We start from the raw sequence: 20,651 nt of genomic DNA, 5'->3' as shown, positions 1-20,651 counted from the left end.
CCGGCTTCAGTCCCACGGCTGGGGAAAACCTCCGAAGAAACCAGAGTCCAAAGGGGGATCCAATCCAAGCCCGAACGCAGCTCCGGATCAGCAGCCCAGCGAGTCTGCTGACTGAGCTACATCGATGGCTCTACTAAAAGTATACAATACATAGCCAATCAGATTATTAAATTTACAAACGCAAACGATCATTCATAAGTTGAGCTATATGTATAATACAAAACAAGTAAGTTAATTAAATTTAAGGCATAAACAATTCAACCAGTTGTGATATACAGAAATTGATAATACATATCATGCAAACTACTTCAAATTACAAACACAAACAATTTATCAGTAGAGCTATATAGATTACTATTCAATTTAAAGCATATACAATTCATCGGCCAAAACTATACAAATATATACAATACAAAGTAGCATACTTTCATTAAGCTATACAAATTTGTGCAATTAATATCAAGTAGATTAATTCAATTTATAATCATAAACAATTCATCAGTTGAGCTATACATATTACCATTCAATTTACAGTGTGTTGTGAATTAAAAATTATTAAATTTAATCATTTCCAAATTTTAAAAAAATCATGCTTATTACGAAATTAAACATTTTTAGACCTTATTATACTTTACACTACAAAAAATTGAATGCCATTTATCAAATATTGGAATACACTGAAACAGCAGAAAAGATTTCAGAACAATATGTCAATAAAATATATGGGAGTGGGTAGATTTTGAAGAAGTGAATGTATAGAAAAAATTTAAACCGAGATAATAGACACCAAAGTTTAAACGAACTGAATTTTGGTAATTTCTAAACTATAAAATATAGAATAATTTTTGTATACTAGTTCTGAACATTACTTGCTACGTACATGCAAATTTTCAAAACTGTGGTGTAAGTAATAACAGCATTATTAATTATTCATATTAATGCTATGTTAATATTTTGATAATATAGTATAGGGAAGGATATATACTGAAACTGTATGACTTGGACAAATACAGGGTCATCATTTTATTTTTACTTGCATTTTTATTGTACCTGCATTTCTGAATGTACTTCACTCTCACCCCTTCACTAATGTCCTTGCTCCCGTCAGACACACAAACTTACGGCCGCTGTTGCATTCGAAGTCTTCAAGCAGTGAAGTAAACACTGCACTGTATAGTGTGTTTCATAAATATGATTGAGTTTTCTATAGAAGAAAGAACCTATATTAATAATATCGTACTAAAAAATTATATTCAAGAAACGATAAATTCAATTTCAGAGAATATGCTTCAAAATGTTTTTAATAATATGCGTACTGAATTGAAGCCTGCATTGTAATGAACGGCAACTTATTTAAAAATTCAGATTAGATTTTTTTTTAATTGAGGTGGCTAGAAGCAAAGGAATGCTAGTGACATTTGTAATAACATGAGTTAAGTGCATCCAGTGTAAGCAAAAGTATCTAAAATTTTAGTGGCAAAGGGATATTTTAATCGCATCACACATTAAAATTTAAATAAAAATTTCACCGATTTTACGAAAGCTTAAATATTTAAACCCCATTTTCTCAAAAGTAACTTAAGTGCACTTACAGCCCTTTACTTATGACCCCCTCAATTTAAATGACTCTGTATATTGTATGATAACATCAATAATTAATATGCTAAATAAAGTAGACATTACATAACGAACATAGCCGCCTGAAAAGTCGAGTTTTTGAAAAAAAAATGTTACTACTCTACTGTATTTTGATAAATTCCGTAAAAGTGACGATCAAACTGAAAATCGTAATATCGTATTTCCCTACAACATAAATGGATACACTACTTTTCTCTCCTCCTATACCTAGTAAAATGATTTGTTTACATATTGCACTAGTAACATCAAACTCCTGTAATGGAAGGGGGAAACAGTGTTTCCGAGTATAGCCAGGTTAATGTTAAAAATGTTGGTAAAAATAAAGTGATGTCCCTGTATATCTACTAAATGAAACGGACTCTCTGTCTCAGTGTGCATTCACTTAGAAAATTGAGTAAAACCACACTAATTTTGAAATAAAGAGAGGAGAAACATTGCAAAGGGAGTAGGCGTGAGCCATCGTGGCATTTAAATAGCGCACGCTAAAAATGACAGCAGAAACACCAATTCGAAGCGGAATATACAAATGAAACTTGATTAAATTATTCACTACAATATTTAGATTTTTTTATGTAAAAATCCAAAAATCGCATTTTTAGGATGGAATGAAGTTAAATGCCAACAAGACGAAGACCATGGTCATAGGAAGAAAAGTAAAGAAAGTAAACTTGCGAATTCTAAATGATAGAACAAGTGGACAGCTTCAGATATTTGGGATGTGCTATAAGCAGTAGTCTAACATGAGCTGCTGCCAAGAAGTAAAAAGGAGGATAGCAATGGCAAAGGAAGCTTTTAATAGAAAATGGAGCATATTCTGCGGACCTCTTGAAAAAGAACTATGAAAGAGACAAGTGAAGTGCTTTGTGTGGAGTGTAGCATTGAATGGGGCAGAAACATGGACATTACGAAGAAGCGACTAGAAGCATTTGAGATGTGGTCATGGAGAAGAATGCAGAGTTTGAAATGGACAGACAGAATAAGAAAGAGTGGGCTAAGAAGGAATGATGCTGAAGCTGATCAGAAAGAGGAAAAGGAATTGGCTGGGTCATTGGTTGAGAAGAAACCGCCTTCTGAAGGATGCACTGGAAGGAATGGTGTACGGGAAAAGAGTTCGGGGTAGAAGAAGATATCAGATGATAGACGACATTAAGATGTAGGAGTCATATGAAGAGACAAAGAGGAAGGCAGAAAATGGGAAAGACTGGAGAATGGTGTGTTTGCAGTGAAAGACCTGCCCTTGAGCAGAACACTATGTATGAATGAATGATTGAACATATCTCTTTTTCACTTCTGTCCCCCTTAAATGAAATAATGCGTTCACGTTGTCTTGTATTCGTTTCTTTATTTCTGTGGGGGTAAATGTATTTTTGGATTTCTTTGTACAACCCTTGACTCTCCTTAGAAATTTATTTTCCGTCTACTGTATTTTTAAAGTTGCTTTGTTCTTCTTTACTGTCCATGCTCAACATCCATAAAGTAGCAGCCATAGCATCATAAAACTTCAGCCGCGTTTCTTTTCTTGTTCTCTTTTCTAGGCATTTACTCACAGTGTCACAAGTGTTGTAATATTTCTGTATCCCGTTGTTTATGTCATTCTTTGACGCAGTCCACATACAGGTTAGTATATTTTTTTTCTAGAGTTGTCCATTTGTTCGGCAACCACAACCTACTTAGTTTGTTGGAATCAACAAAGATTCTTAGAGCACTATAATCTACTTACAGTATATCGTACAAGCTGATCGTGGTCCGCTGATCGCATGCTGCACTAGAATGCGTATAGTTTATTAATTATACTTGTTACGAATTCTCATTACCCGAAGTAAAGGCATAAAAGGAAAGTATTGTGATGATGCATGATTTCAAGATTTTCGCGGAAATTTACGCTTCAGTCATTTCGATACCGAAAAAAAGCGCCGTTTATTCTTTCCGTCTACTTGTATAGAGCGAGTTCTCTCTCATTGTATAGTGTGTTTCTAAAGTGATGGTAAAAGTTTAGGGATGAGAAGTAAAAGCTAAAAGAAATAAGAAAGTTTCAATAAATATGGGTCTGGAAATTAACCGTTTAGTATGAGATGTCATTTTTTGCTGGTTGGGGCCGTCAGTGAACCTAGCGCCTGGATACGGTAAAGTGACAACATTCATATTAAAATGGATTCGAGGGAGGTGGGATATGATGATAGAGACTGGATTAATCTTGCTCAGGATAGGGACCAATGGCGGGCTTATGTGAGGGCGGCAATGAACCTCCGGGGTCCTTAAAAGCCAGTAAGTAAGTAAGTAAGTAAGTAAGTAAGTAAGTAAGTATGTGTGTCCCCATCCCATTTTCTTTTAAATGTGAGACAATATCTAGACAGACGATATGTTGAACGGTGGATAGGTAGAGGAGGACCTGTACCTAGATCACCAGATTTAAATCCTTTGGAATTTGTGTATGGGGTTATGCAAAAAGTCTAGTTTACACAACAGACATCACCACACCTGAAGAAATGGAACATCGGATTGTAAATGCCTTCCAGCAAATGAAGAATGAAGCCTAGTTGCCTCATAAGTGGGGCCTTCTTGGTATCATTTGTGAGGTCCATACCTGCCTTCGAGCAGATAACTAAAGAATTAGATTTGATGTATTCATGTGCATGGTCAGCATTTTGAACACCGGCTGTGAAATCGTTCAGTTAACATGTTCGTACTGTACTGTACCTTGTTCATCTACAAACTTCTCTATGTTTAATCACATCTCTGTAGTGTTGAAGCCAAAGTTATGAATTTTACTGTCCCGTGATTGATAAATAAAGTAGTCACTGCTTTTGTTGGAAGTAGTATTTAGTAATCTTATTCAGCAGGCTGTAACCAGCACAAAATGACATTTTTTTTAAACGGTTAATTTGCGGACACATGTTTACTGGAATTTTTTTGCTTCTCTTCTTTTTTTAGTTTTCATATCTTAATTTTTTATCACTATGCAGATTAAATCGTAACATAGGGCTCACTTCATCGGTGGGCAGGGGACACAAAAAACAATGCAAGAAGTGTTCATATACACATGTCTCCCATTTGACTGGATTACAAGTTACAGTCATGTTTGTATGTCAGAAATATGGATCTGTTTACCATTACCATTGCAGGAAGTGTTGAAAATGACCACTTTAAACTGAATGTATGCCTGCAATCGTGTTATCGATGGCTGTCCCCACCTCGAACTAGTAAAGTCCTCCAGAGTACGACTAATGCGGTATCCATTCCAGTTTCACTGAATTAACTCGCAGGTGTAACCAATGATTACGCTCAGACTTTTCAGACGTACGCGGAAATTCGACAAAGAGACCCTTCACCACTCTCGTTACTGAAGCGTTGCGTTCTGTTTTCGGGTCAGTCAGTTTTTCCATCCTGTTGGTGTTGCATTTGGGGCCATATAAAGACCGTTGACCCTAATTTCGAAGAGATTAAAAGTACTGAATACATCCATGTTCGTGAACCGGAAGTACACCGATCCCAGCGGAGAGGATTCCACTCGGTAGAGTGTAAATATTTTAAAATCGCATTTGTACATTAACGTTTAATAAAGAACGTCATCGTCAATCTCTGTGTTTATAATTCTAGAGAGCTTCAGCCCTGCGGCTACAGTAAGGAATCCAGCGTGCTTCAACTACGTCACTTTTTTACGTACAGAGGAAGTGTTACTGAACTCATGTCGGAACTTCCCCTCAAACTCTGCACATAGATCTCCCACAGTAGAAAAACATATACAGGGTGGAAGTGAAATAATCTTGCAGCTTGAAAGAGACGATAGGGTACACGTAAACGAATAGAGAACTTATATTACGTTTTGTGATTAAATGCGCGACTAATTAGAATATTAAGTTTGAAGTTTGAGCAGTCCGGCAACATCGTCGCTAATACACTCTATTCGTGATACAGATGTACGAGGTCAACAAACTCCGTGAGTCTCCGTACGTAAGCTGCATTCTGCCGAGACGCTCGCTTCGTGCAGTGGCTTGAATTTAGGGGTTTTTAAAATTAAATTTATACGAAAACCGTAAGCTCTATTGAACTATGCTAGAGGCATAAATTATTTTTTATTGGATTACCTATCGGCATGGAAAAAAATCACGATCCTACTCGTAATAGTTACCGAATAAGAGATTGTTAAACATTTGAGAAAAAAAAAACATTTTTTCTGAAAAAACTATGAACTTTCCACCAATGTGTTATTATAAGCTTTTCTGTTACATATAATATGAGCTATTCGTTCCGGAAATCTGCAAGGCCATTTCACTTCCATCCTTATAAACTTAGGTGCCCATGTCAACTATAGGGATGTGGAAACTGGGATACTGCATTAAGAAACAAGGGAGCACACTTCGAGAGAGCAATCGAGCTTCCAGCCTTTGTGAATGTCTACTCTGTCAAGTGACATGGAAAATGACCTTGTACACACAACGTACCTAACCAGCTGAGTGAGCACTATCTATTTACAGCTGGGCTATTCATTTTTTTATGTGGCAGTTGATCACTTCACATGGAGACACGAGTCACTTTTCTTAACCAAAGTTGGTGCTAAGAGAGTCAACATTGCAATTGTTTATTTTATTATATAATTAAATAGTGTTTTATGAACAATTATATATATATATATATATATAAAGGTGTTTTTTGTAAGACATAATTTGTTTTCTTGAAAAATTCCAACTTTTAAACATATTCATGGTTACTAAAGGCTGTGTGATGTATCTTGTCTCACTGTGAAAAGAGAGAGAAAGGAGATATGTCTTATTTCGTCTGTGATGTTATGGTGATGGGGGAGTGGAGCGGTGCCGTCCGTCCATCCAGTGGCGGAAGGGACTAGTTGATACATTCTGTAGCGCAAAATAAAATAACAAAATATCTCTCTTCGTACTGTGTAGTTCCGTCACTGAGCTTGTCTTTCAAGAAACTGAGTTCTGGTAGTCTGTACAATAACAAGGTTTTGAAAGGAATCCTGAAAATTTACAACCCTCCTATAATCTCCACCCTCATTTGAAGGGACTTAGCTTTATTGCTACTGAGACAAGATAAACCTTACCAGGTATAGATGCAGGCCTGCTAGATGTAATTATTCCTAAACTAACTTTAGGTATCACTAATTTCTCAACATTAAAATATTTCCCATGAGTCAGAGCCCATATGAATATCATTCATTCATAGTGTTTTGCCCAAGGGCAGGTCTTGCACTGAAAGCCAGCATTCTCCAATCTTTCCTATGTTCTGCCTTCCTCTTAGTCTCCGAATATGTTCCATATATCTTAATGTCATATAATCTGCTATCTTATTCTGCCCCGAACTCTTCTCCCGTTCACCATCATATGAATGAATATACACACACAATACATACTTGGAATTGCTGTATTCAAATGTAATGCTTCTGGAAAATTTTGGTTATCACTAATTTGGAATTTGCATAGGTAATTAAATCAAATTAATTCGAAACTAGCAGTCCGACTGAGCTGAAAATTTACACACACCTTATTCTTAATGCATACAACTGTTGTGCGGCCGTCACTTTGGTCGCACTGATTGCTAGCCGGATGGCTACTGCGTTCGACTTCTGCTCCTTCCCATCAGGATTTCTGACACCATCGTTGTACACAACAATGGAAAACTATTTTGCTGGAAGAGCTGGAGCTCTCAGGATACTATAGGAAAACTACATGATTACTAAACTTAGTCTGAAATGATTGCAATATTGTAAACTCTACCTGATTTATTATATATTTACATATGTACAACAAGACTACTTACAGGGTATATCATTTTCCTCTACCGACCCATCACCGCTACCGTCTCTTCTGTCCAAAAAAATATATTCGATGTACGCTCTCAATCTCCCTGACTGCCGCGTGTCCTCACCAACACTTTTTATGTTTCGTTATCCGTTTCCCGCCCGGGGTACCGACCATGCCATCCACCAGGTGGGATGGGCTTAAGAGCACTCTTGATTTCACGTACTTACAAATGTCGTTTTCATCAAACATCTCTTACATTTAATTTGATTCAGTGCATTATAGTGATAAGTCGCTATAATGAAACTATGCGCAAGAAAAGACTTCGAACAATGCGTGATAATTTAACCAATTAAAATGCATGCTTTGTCCTACTGGACCAATCCGATTAGTCCAGCAATACTCTGAGGCGTAAGAATACTTTCATTGTAGGCAGTGATTTACCACACGCCCGACAAGACTCTATACCGCTGGCTAAGCATCTTAAGACCGTGTATTCCACTGACACTGTTCCTGTTTCAAATTTAATAATACTCCACTGGAAATCATGCTACAGGGCGTTCTTTAGCCCTGGGGCACAACACAACAAACAGTTAAAAATATGAAAGAAATCTGATTAAAATTGGTGAAGATTTGAAAACTCGGTTCTTGACCGTTAAAGAATAGGTTACGTGGTAGTTGCCGCACTAAGGCGTCATATTGTGCAGTCTTGTCCAATGTCCTCTTTTCCGTTTTTATCAGCATTGCTGCGCAGGGCAGTATTTATCACGTCCGTACAGTCATCAGTGACTCGGTCAGCCAGACAACACATAATGAACTTTGGGGGGGGGGGGCAGTCCTACCCCAGCATGGGACTAGCACTATACCTTGAATGTAGGGGACTTCCAAAGTGGGGTTAGGGGCTGAACCGACCGATACCGTATCTACAAAGGGAGCATCCCTCTCCAGAGCACGCGGTTGCCAAATCTAATCTTGGATATTGGTTTCTGATTTGGTGGAAAAAGGGAACAGACCCAACCGTGAAGCTGTGGAAATTGAATGCAAAGCGCCTTCTCTTACTTGCGGGTGATTGATGGCTCTGTTCTCTCACACCACGGATCATCGGACGCGGAGTTTACATAGCGATGTGCATTGTCTACTCTGTATGGAGGAATCTTGACTTATTCGGAGGAAATTATGTAACACAATTTTTGCGATCGTATTACGGGATGGGAGATAGGAAGCAATGGTGAGTTTGTCGAGAAAGATTTGTGTTGGACGTCTTACATTGCTGATGTACAGTAGTGGCAAAAAAAGAAACCGGACCGACCCTTCTAGCTGATTTGAGAGCCTTGTTCACTCCAGAGCACGATAGACTGGTAACTAAGACTTCAAATTTATTCCCGGAGAATTGACGCAATAAATTATTATAAGCCTCATAATAAATATGTTAGTAAGTAATTAAAATAGTTGTTTTGTAATATAACGATACAATATATACAGATATACAACATTTAATACTTATGCTTATCACCGAACACAAGTTAAATTTAACAATATTGTGTATTACAGTATATTAAAACATTTTTAAATCGATCAAAACTCGATTAATCACCGATTAAATTCATGTAGCTAATCGATTAAATATTTTGTTCGATCAACAGCACTAGTATTAATAGGACTGTCGGACTACAGCAACATAAAAAGCAGTTATGCACTCTTTGAAGAGGAACACAAAGACTCCCTTATCTTAAGAAGCTCACTGGTTATTGAAAGCTAAAGATACATAGGTTAGATAAAAAGTAATGGCAACACTGCTGTCACGTGACGATGGTGCGTTCGAGAGTTGCCAGCTGTGTGGACATGAACAAGGACTGTTACATGAGTTAGTGCAGCCAGCGGCGACAGTACTCTGTCAATCTACTGCAGTGTGTAGAACGTTGACTTTCATACGGATAGTGCGAGCGCCCTAAAACCGTGTTTACAAAACTAGAGCAACGTTCCTGGATCAAAATTGAAGTGACACGAGGTCGTAGTGCACAAGAATGTTTTCAGGGACTGCATGAAGCATATGCCGATGCAGCGTTGCCATATCGCACAGTGGCACGATGGGTTAAAGCGTTCCGGGAAGCCAGGGATGTGAAAGTGATGTTCATTGTGGCATGTGACATTGATGGGGGTAATACTGCACCACGCTGTACCTCCAAGGCAGACGGAAAACGCGGACTACTGGAACATCCACCGTACTCACCCGATATGATCCATGCGATTACGATCTTTTCACCAAAGCGAAAGAACCACTGCGAGGGACCCGGTTAGAGATGAGCTTAAACGATATTTTCAAGTATCTGTGACAACTGTGACTGTGATAATTAAATATCTGTGACTTTTATAGGTGATTCTGTCACACCGATATTTTATATCGATACGTAAGCACAATATGCATGAATTACACCGATATTTTGTCACACCGATAGAAATTAGCAGGAAAAATTGAAGAGCAGTGATATATGAATACGATTTCTCTATACACACCACTCATCAGTGATTTATATGGGAAAATCCAACAAAGAAATTATGTACATGTACCATTAACAAATAAATACTTACCTAACGGAACAGTAACATGTCAAATGTTAACCTCATGTACCAAGAGGTTATATTGCAGATATTGAACCAGTTGATCATTTTTAAATGTAGTTTGGTATGGAGAAATTGAGGTTATATGATTATCCTAATCGTTTTAAAAATTGATCCTTTTTATTGTATATAATATAATGGATAAATTATTTTAAGTCGTGCATTAACATTATAATATTGAGTCATAGAATAAAAAGTAACGAAACATAAGTATTCGGAAAAACATTGGAAAATAATTACAAAACAAAACAGTTGTTCAGACAGAATTTTACACAAGATTAAGTACTGGTAACCAATGGTGTTATTATTCAAATCGTGTAATGACTACATCATTTATAATAAGATGGAGAAACTACCGCCCGATTGCTGTTATTGTATCATGCGCACGCGCAAACCTACGACGTAGAGGAGAAAATATCAGTCACAGAGTACTGAATACGGAGCAGATTTCGATAGCGATATTTTGTCACAGATATTTCGCGTCATCAGTCACAGGTTTATCTGTGACCAAAAAATACCTGTGACAAAATATCGGTTTGTGAAATACGGAACATCAACAAAGATGGACGCGCTGATGTTGTACGATGCCTTCCAAACATTTGGCAAAAGGTAATAAATAAGGGGGGCGACTATATAGAAGGTACGTAAATGTTGTAGGCCTACCCTTGTGAATAAAGCCATGTCAGAAATATCGAACTGTTGCCATTAGTGCGACCGTTAATGGAATACGGAACTACATGTTGGGATCCCTATAGAATATATCAGATAAATTCCTTAGAAAGAATCCAGTATAGGGCAGCTAAATTTGTTAAAGGTAAAAGAGAAGATGGAAACGATACGATAAAAGAACTTAAATGGGAAACTTTGGAAAACAGACGTAGGAAAACTAGACTGACATCATTGTATAGAGCACATCTAGGTCAGAAAGCATGGGTAGACATAACGGCTCGGTTAGAAAAGCCAACGTACTATGGTAGGAACGATCATGATTTTAAAATCAAATGCAGGAAACAGAAAACGGATGTAGGTAAATTCTCATTTTTAATTAGAACTATAAATGATTGGAATGACCTACCTGCAGCGGTCTTTGAGGGCTGTCCTTCCTTAAGGAGATTCAAGAATAATTTAAAAAGTTGTGTATAAAGTGCAAATTAAATTTAAGGCGACTTTTAACATTTAATTTTTTAAGGTGACATGTATTTATTTAGCCTGACGAGTATTTCCTTGGTTTGAATTGTAAATTATTTAAAAATAGCGTGTAAGAGGGCCTTAGACTAGAAATGTTTAGTTTAAATGTAGTTCTGTTTATAAGTACAGTATGCATAAGGGTGTAATTATTTCATTTATTTGAGCTATTGTATCAGTGAAGCGAGGTGAGTCAGTGAAGTTATGGTTTTACAGTGCAGTGAATAGTTCCGATCAGTGGTAATTTATAGCGTCAATGATATGTGTTCTATAGTGTCAGTGAAATGCGTCATAGTGCCACTACAGTGAGTGAGATGAGAGTAAAGTGAAAGACTATTGAAACTTATGTAGGGCTTATACATAATAATGTAGGTTGTAATGTAAAATTAGGTATTTTATTTATGTTTTATTATTATTGTGTTAAATTATATTGTGTATTCTTTTTTGTATTGTGTATAAAATTGTAGGCCTATTGTGTATTGTATAATTGTATTGTGTATTGTAATTTTATTGTGTATTGTTTATATTGTGTATACCACTGCCACCGGGTGCATGTCCACTTGTAGTGTAAATAAATACATACATACATTACTTTTTATCCAACCTTAGTAGTTGCTGTGTAAGGTATATTTTCTCTTTTTAATCGTGGAAGAGATTATTTATTTTACAGAAGGGAACTCTATCTTCCAGCTGCGATGTCATTTCCTAATGGAGAAGAGACGTGACTTAAAATATTAGCCTATGGTTTACTGATCTCAGAGACTGCTCCATGCCAGTAGGTCCGACACCTGACAATCGTCGTTAAACAGACCCATTCGTGTGATGGAACATGAGTCTAACCTGTTCGATAATGATGATGGCGACGAAAACACGTTCATTGAGACTGGTCCGGGCAATAAAAATTTATGCGCACGCAATAAAGCGATCCCGCGGGCGGGTGTAATTAACGCGCCTCGTTATGCCGACTTTATAGCCGCAGCGTAGACGTTTAGCATAAAATAGAATCCCAGTTATGAATGGAACTTGCAGAAATTTCTCCTATTCCCATCGCCGTCTTGGTCGTTGATATCCCTATTTTCTGTATACTCTCGCCTGTTCTTCGCCCCGTTTCTTTTCATCTTTCTCCCTCTGGTCCTCTACTTTCCATTGTATTCTCTCACCATCCACTGTTTGTCGTTCATCTTTTGGATTTCCCAGTCCTCATTGTTTCCTTTCTCTTCGCTGTTTCTTAATGTTCCGTGTAACCTCCTAGTATCTTCTCTAGTCTTCCCTTTATTCTTCACCTTGTCTTTCTGAATTCTGCTCCCAGAATCCCCATTTTCTTCTCGTTAGACATGTTATTCTCCCCGTCATTCTTGTCCCGTTCGATTATCTTTCTTCCTCTTCGTTCTCATTTTCTTTCTCACCTTTTACATTCTCGTCGTTTCTTTACATTTTTTCTTTTTCTCTCTCTTTTGGCTTTCCTTTCTCGCCCTTTCTTCTTCTTTGTCTTTTTTCTGTTACTACTTTTTGCAGTCCTTAGGAGACTGCTGCGAACAATCGGCGAAAGAAGACAGGTGGTGGTGGTGGTGGTGGTGGTGGTGGTAGTTATTTATCCATTCACCCATTTATTTATTTTGGCTGAGTTAAGGCCATCAGACCTTCTCTTCCACCCAACCACGTAGAGAAAAATAAAGAAGTGTATATAGCATCTGTGTACCTACAAAAGGCTAGTGATAGAGTATATATCGATTGGAATAAACTAGTGCTGTTGATCGATCAAAATGTTCAATCGATTAACTATTTGAATTTAATCGATCAATCTATCGATTGATTTGATCGAGTTGAAAAAATGTTTTAATATACTGTAATACACAGTTATTGTTAAATTTAACTTGTGTTCGGTGATAAGTATAAGTATTAAATGTTGTATATATGTGTATATTATATCGTTATATTACAAAATAACTATTTTAATTACTTACTGACATAGTTATTATAAGGATTATAATTTATTGTGTCAATTTCTCCGGGAAGTTTTTAGATAAACATAAATAACAAAGAGTATGAAAACTTGCCTAGTTAATACTGCTTCATCCATGATTTTAAACACATCCACATGCTCTGAATTAAGTGCCGCTCTACGTTTAGTCACAATGTTTCCTGCATCACTAAACACAAAAAAACTTTTCTGTCAAGCATTTCTCCACGATTGTTCAATTTAAATCCAAACGTTTCACAGAGTTTACCTCTCAAATTCTCTCATGACATAATGGAGTTTACACTTTTCACAAACCACAGAAAACTGATTTTTTTCTTTATCAAACTAAACACACAACCTTCATATACAAACTCAGTACAGAAACTGCAACTGCAAAACTACAGCGGTCGAAACAGAAGACTGGCCCCTATTGTAATCGAATTACCAGATTTTAAAAAGAGAAGAAGGTAGTTACGCTCTCACTTGCACACAATGTAGACATGGCTATTTTAAAAGGGTTGAGGGTGACGAATCCAGAAAAGTATGTATTTCATATGCTAGGAAGATGAGCCGACAACAAGGTGGAAGTTTTCTTGAAAAGCCATAGAACTTAATTAATAAAGGTTTCTCATTGTGTTTCAACTTTCAATAGAGGTAGACTAGGTCACTGTCCTCATATTTCCATCTCTTTCTGAAGTGTTTGTGCAAAGATTTTACCTACTCTATCTGGTTTACAGTTAGAAAATAACAATACTCTTGTGCTTTTTAGTAAGCAATTTCCGAGAGAGAAATATTGTCGGAATTTTTAGTTTGAGTTTGCATTAACAAAATAATAATTAATACCAACTACAACCGATTAATTTTAATCGACTCGATTATTCGATTAAATATTTTTGATCTATTAATCTTACAACAGAAATTGATCGATTAATCGATTATATTGATCGATTAAATCCCACAACACTAGAATGAACATATAGGAATCCTGAAGAAAATTGGTATGAATTGAAGAAAATATTATTCAGTAATCTTCACAGAAACAGCGAGTCAGAATCAGGATAGGAGAAGAAATTTCAGACGGAAGTGGAATATCACCTACCCTGTTGAACATCTGCTTAGAGAATTTTATGAACTATTTTTATAACGTGGGAGGAGTGTTAGCATGAGGAAGAAGAATAAAATGCATACGATTAGCTAATTACATGGCTTTGATAGTGGTTGTCGAAAGAAAATTAAAGTAAATGTGTGAATTCGAAATGAGTTAGTGGAACAAGTGGACAGCTTCAGATACGTGAGATAGGTTATGTAATATTATTAGTCCTATCTGTACATTTCGAACTGGCGGCTCAAGGTCAAACAATAGACTGCATTTGCCACGTGTGCTTACCCCAATCCTGGACCATTCTCCTCAACTAAAGTTAGCTGAGACAACCGGGATTACCAGTGCTTCAGTTCAGTGACTCGTGTGTGGTTTGTACTTTTGTACGTGACCTTGAACCGCCGGTTTGAAATGCACAGATAATAGTATTAACATGAGCTGCTGCCAGGAAGTAAAAAGGGGGATAGCGATAGCAAAGGAAGCTTTTAATAGAAAGAGGAGCATTTTCTGCGGATCTTTCGAAAAAAGAATTAAGGAAGAGGCTAGTGAAGTGCTTTGTGTGGAGTGTGACGCTGTACGGAGCAGATATATGGACATTACGATGAAGTGAAGAGTGACGACTGGAAGAATTTTTTTCTCCAGTCCCACCAGGTTGTCTTGTGCTATTTCTGGTCTCCCCTGGCAGTAGCTTATGTGTAATTCAGAAGTTGAGACACCTGAAAGGCGGATGATATGATAGGATGATCACGTATGATTATGTAGCACCAGAAGAGGCATTGAATCTACATTTAACCTAAACTCCAAATGATGGACGAACACAGAATCAGTTCCTTTTAGGGAAGAGCCCTAGGCTGTAACCGGGAATCGAACCCGGAATCTTTTGAACTTATCTTTAAATCCGCTAGTCACTTCCATATTCCTTTCCATTTTCGTTTCCGTTCCTTCCTTTTCTTCCTTTGTTTTTCTTCAATCTCTTTTCTCTCGCATGAGAAAATTAACGCGATCTTTGTCTTGGATTATAATTTATTCATTCATTATTAGATGTGTTTAATAATATCTCTGGAATAAGCTTTCACTTTGAAAGGCTACGATGCAGGATTTTGTCGTACTTAAGTCAGATATGTACCCTGAACTAGCACGAAATGAACAATTTCACCAGTTGCGTTGGATTTGAAAAACCGTTGGCCTCATTATGAGAAGCCGACAGGAGACGTTGTACAGCGTCGTCCCCTCAGGTTATTCTGTTTGCTCATAAATGGATCATCAGGACGGCAGTTCTTCATTTCGTGTTGCTACTGGCAACCGGAATTACATAGACTACAGTGAAGGGGAGAAAAAAAAGCAGTCTCCGCCCCCTCACAACGATGCTGTGTGCTCATAAAAATAAGAAAACGGCTTGCAAGCGGGTGTAGACACGCTGAACTGCTTCACTTATGATGTACTGAAAATGTATGCAACCTTCAGGAAGATTAATTTGAGCATTGAAGTGGATCTTGACTTCTGGCTAATCTCTCAGACTGCAACTTTCGAATTGATGATGATATGTCAATGATAGGAATTTTCTAATGGATAATTTCAAGGAAAAATTGTTCCGGGGCCGGGTATCGATCCCGGGACCCTTCGCTTAGCGCGCGAACGCTCTACCGACTTAGCTACCCCAGAAACTATACACGACACCGTCACAATTTTTCCTTTGTATCCACGTAACTCAAATAAGCTGACGAACAAATTATGACGATGTCGTGTATAGTTCCTGGGGTAGCTCAGTCGGTAGAGCGTTCGCGCGCTAAGCGAAGGGTCCCGGGATCGATACCCGGCCCCGGAACAATTTTGCCTTGAAATTATTCAAACCTGCTTTATAGGGAGCTACTACCTAAAAGTCAGATTTGCATTTTGTAATGGATTCTAAACTGCACGTGAACTCGGGTAGAGTTAAAAGTCCGTCACCATCCCTTCCCAACTCTGTTTTTGTTATCAAATTAGAGAATATTTGCACAGCTCTCATAACTATAGCAGTTGAATCCACTATCTGGATACATACATACATACTTACATACATACATACAGAGTGAGCCGTAAGTAATGCCATTAATTTCAGGGGGTTATTCCTTGAATTATTTCCAACAGAAAAGTTCAGTACAATTTTGCTCGTTTTTGCTTCCTTTTCGACATGCAAATTGTTTTATGTGAAACATTTCGCAGCGTGTTTTGGGAAAGCCATTTATTTAATTCCCAATTTGCTCAATCAGTTTAAGAGAGCGATGTATTGTGTGATCTGAACAAATGTAACCTTTTGGTCTGAAAGGGAATTTTTGAATGTTACATTTGTTCGGATCAAATTTCAGCACATTCAAAGGACGAAACTAAAATTATTTCAGTCGTCCATTACTATAATCCTCTGACTGAGGATATTGAAATTAAATCAGTGGCTTTCCCAAAACACGCAGTGAAATGTTTAATATAAAACAATATTTTTATCTTGAAAGGAAGGAAAAACGAGTAATAATGTATTAACCTTTCTTGTTTGAAATATCTCAAAGAATAATCCCCTGCAATTAATGACATTACTTATGCTGCACCCTGTATACAAATAGATTACATATACATAGACTAACATACATACATACATACATACATACATACATACATACATACATACATACATACATACATACATACATACATACATACATACATACATACATACATACATACATACATACATACATACATACAACTTCCAATTTCTACGGCTATATTAGATGAACATAATAAATTAAGAAATTTTAAGTTTGGAGAAGTAGGCCTACACGTTCTAGACTAGACGGATAGGATAAAAAATGTGAGGCGGATAAAACAAATGTGAAGTTGATAAATTCACCAAATTCACATTTTCACTAAAAGAGCAGAAATTATATTGTGCTATGTAACCTCAGGCGATATCGAGATTACCGGGGAAAACATGCTGATGCGTCATAGAATTTTACTGACTATGCTAGAAATCAAACCCTGGTATTAGGTGAGAAATATCGGTTGACTTGAAAACTTCAGTGAGATATAAGTTAGAGTTCATGCAGCACTCAACTGCCAGTGTTTCAGTGCTGGATTCAAATCGGTATAGATATTTGAAGAGTATTGTAATGCGAGGTGTAATTCCTTTCTATTAGCATTGTATTCCAGTGATTTTGTACTCTGCTGCTCTCATTCAAATCACTGAGTGAAAGAACCTCGCCTTATAATGGAAGAAGGCATTGTTACATGCGTCGAATCTCCATCTCCCCCCTCCCATACTCCCCACGCAATCAGCCGGAGCTGCGTGCGCAACATTATACCGTGTAGTGCTTATAAACAGTCATAATATCGGACTGCGAGCGTTTGGATGGTCCTCGAGTGTTTATTTTAGTTCGAAATCAATGTTCTTTGCGGAGTAGTTGTAAAAATAAACAGTGTCATCAGTATGACATGTTTTTCATACTGTAATTATTTTGTGAATTCCTGTATGTTATTTCCTAAGTTATCAGTAGAGATGGTAGATTTTCGCAATGCCGATGAATACGAAATTTTCCCAAATGCTGTCTAAATAAGTAATTTTGTCTTTAAAAACATGTTAAGTGTAGTATTATAGTTTTTTTGAATCCGAGATAGAATGCGAAATTGAATACAAAATGCGATATGTATGCGTTTCTGTGAAGTAAGAGCGAAAATCACATTGACATTATCTTCAGTGTCATATTCACCTGCATTGTCATCGTCACATTGATATTATTTTGAGTGCCATGGTCACCTGCATTGCCATCGTCACATTGACATTATCTTCAGTGTCATAGTCACCTGCATTGTCATCGTCACATTGATATTTTGAGTGCCATAGTCACCTGCATTGCCATCGTCACATTGACATTATCTTCAGTCACAATTTAAGTCAACCTGTATTACCATCGTTACAGTTTATATCTTCATTGCCATAGTTACAGTTGACGTCATCTGCATTGCCATTGTCACATTGACATTATCTTCAGTACCATATTCACCTGCATTGCCATCGTCGCATTGACTTATCTTCAGTACCATAGTCACCTGCATTGCCATCGTCACATTTACATTATCTTCAGTGTCATAGTCACCTGCATTGTCATCGTCACATTGATATTATCTTCAGTGACATAGTCACCTGCATTGCCTTCGTCACATTGACATTATCTTCAGTGCCATAGTCACCTGCATTGCCATCGTCACATTGACATTATCTTCAGTGCCATAGTCACCTGCATTGCCATCGTCACATTGACATTATCTTCAGTGCCATAGTCACCTGCATTGCCATCGTGACATTGACATTATCTTCAGTGCCATAGAAAAAATCAAATATATTAAAAACTTTAACATTGTAATATAACATATGATTGAAAATAATCCTTACCATATCTACGAATTATAGAAACCAAAATAGATAAACCCAAAGCTCCCTCACAAACAGAAAATGTTAAAAAAAACTATTCTAAAAAACAATTCATAATTAAAACCATTCAAATAAATATATGTCACCTGCATTGCCATCGTAACATTGATATTATCTTCAATGCCATAGTCCCCTGCATTGCCATCGTCACATTGACATTATCTTCAATGCCATAGTCACCTGCATTGTCATAGTCACATTGACATTATCTTCAGTGCCATAGTCATCTGCGTTGCCATCGTCACATTGACATCTTCAGTGCCATAGTCACCTGCATTGCCATCGTCACATTGACATTATCTTCAGTGCCATAGTCACCTGCATTGCCATCGTTACATTGACATTATCTTCAGTGCCATAGTCACCTGCATTGTCATCGTCACATTGATATTATTTTCAGTGGCATAGTCACCTGCATTGCCATCGTGACATTGACATTATCTTCAGTGCCATAGTCACCTGCATTGTCAACGTCACATTGATATTATCTTCAGTGCCATAGTCACCTGCATTGTCATCGTCACATTGACATTGTCTTGAGTGCCATAGTCACCTGCATTGCCATCGTGACATTGACATTATATTCAGTGCCATAGTCACCTGCATCGTCAACGTCACATTGATATTATCTTCAGTGCCATAGTCACCTGCATTGTCATCGTCACATTGACATTGTCTTGAGTGCCATAGTCACCTGCATTGCCATCGTCACATTGACATTATCTTCAGTGCCATAGTCACCTGCATTGTCATCGTCACATTGATATTATCTTCAGTGCCATAGTCACCTGCATTGCCATCGTGACATTGACATTATCTTCAGTGCCATAGAAAAAAATCAAATATATTAAAAACTTTAACATTGTAATATAACATATGATTGAAAATAATCCTTACCATATCTACGAATTATAGAAACCAAAATAGATAAACCCAAAGCTCCCTCACAAACAGAAAATGTTAAAAAAAACTATTCTAAGAAACAATTCATAATTAAAACCATTCAAATAAATATATGTCACCTGCATTGTCATCGTCACATTGACATTATCTTCAGTGCCATAGTCATCTGCATTGCCATTGTCACATTGTCATTATCTTCAGTGCCATGGTCACCTGCATTGCCATCGTCACATTGTCATTATCTTCAGTGCCATGTTCACCTGCATTGCCATCGTCACATTGACATTATCTTCGTCTACATTGCACCTGTCAACAATTGAAATATTAGTCTTTATAATAGTCGCAATGGACATCGCCAGTATTGCAACAGTTGTAAGTCACATTGTTAGCACTGTAATGGCTACAATAAAATTCTTGACATCGTCAACAGTATGAAGTGTACATTTAACGTCGTCAGCATTCTGATGGGTACAGTCTTAGAAAAAAGTTTTGTCATACAGATACTTTGTAAGTCCCAGAAAGGAGGCAGTGCGCATGATCAGACATACAACGAAACAAAACTAATTTTATTACCTCAACTAATCATCTTGTGAAACAGGTCGCACGACCTCTGATCATGCGCACTGCAAAAATTATCCGTGCGACAATTTTTTTTCTGAGACTGTACATGGAATCGTTAGTATTATGATATACTAAAACTGATACCGTCCATATAATAAAATTGATATCTTTCGTATTATCATCGTCACTATTGACATTGTAGCTTAGTAATATCTGTAGTTACAATTGACACTTTCAGCATTGTGATAATCACAATTGACGACATTAGTTTTGTGATGGAATTGGCATCATCAGTATTGTGATAATAGCAATTAACATTGTAAGCATAAATGATACCGTCAACATTGATAGAATTGATACTGTGGTATCGCGATCCAGTCTACTCTCAAAAAAGCTGAAAGTTAGAATTTATAAAACAGTTATATTACCGGTTGTTCTGTATGGTTGTGAAACTAGGACTCTCACTTTGAG

The 20,651-nt window shown here is 37.1% G+C and overlaps 1 protein-coding gene and 1 non-coding gene across 3 annotated transcripts in view; both read left to right on the top strand.

Moving 5' to 3' along the window:
* LOC138706544 (polyhomeotic-like protein 1) overlaps positions 1–20,651 on the top strand; it is a 366,549-nt gene that overhangs the window by 178,281 nt on the left and 167,617 nt on the right. The gene's annotated exons all lie outside the window — the stretch shown is intronic.
* Positions 16,009–16,082, top strand: TRNAS-GCU (transfer RNA serine (anticodon GCU)). The gene has a single exon. It is a non-coding gene; the product is annotated as a tRNA-Ser (tRNA).

This window comes from Periplaneta americana, chromosome 9 (assembly GCF_040183065.1).
Source record: "Periplaneta americana isolate PAMFEO1 chromosome 9, P.americana_PAMFEO1_priV1, whole genome shotgun sequence".
Lineage (NCBI taxonomy): Eukaryota > Metazoa > Arthropoda > Insecta > Blattodea > Blattidae > Periplaneta > Periplaneta americana.
The sequence above is the reverse complement of the archived record's forward strand: the minus strand, read 5'-3'. Positions and strand labels throughout refer to the sequence as shown.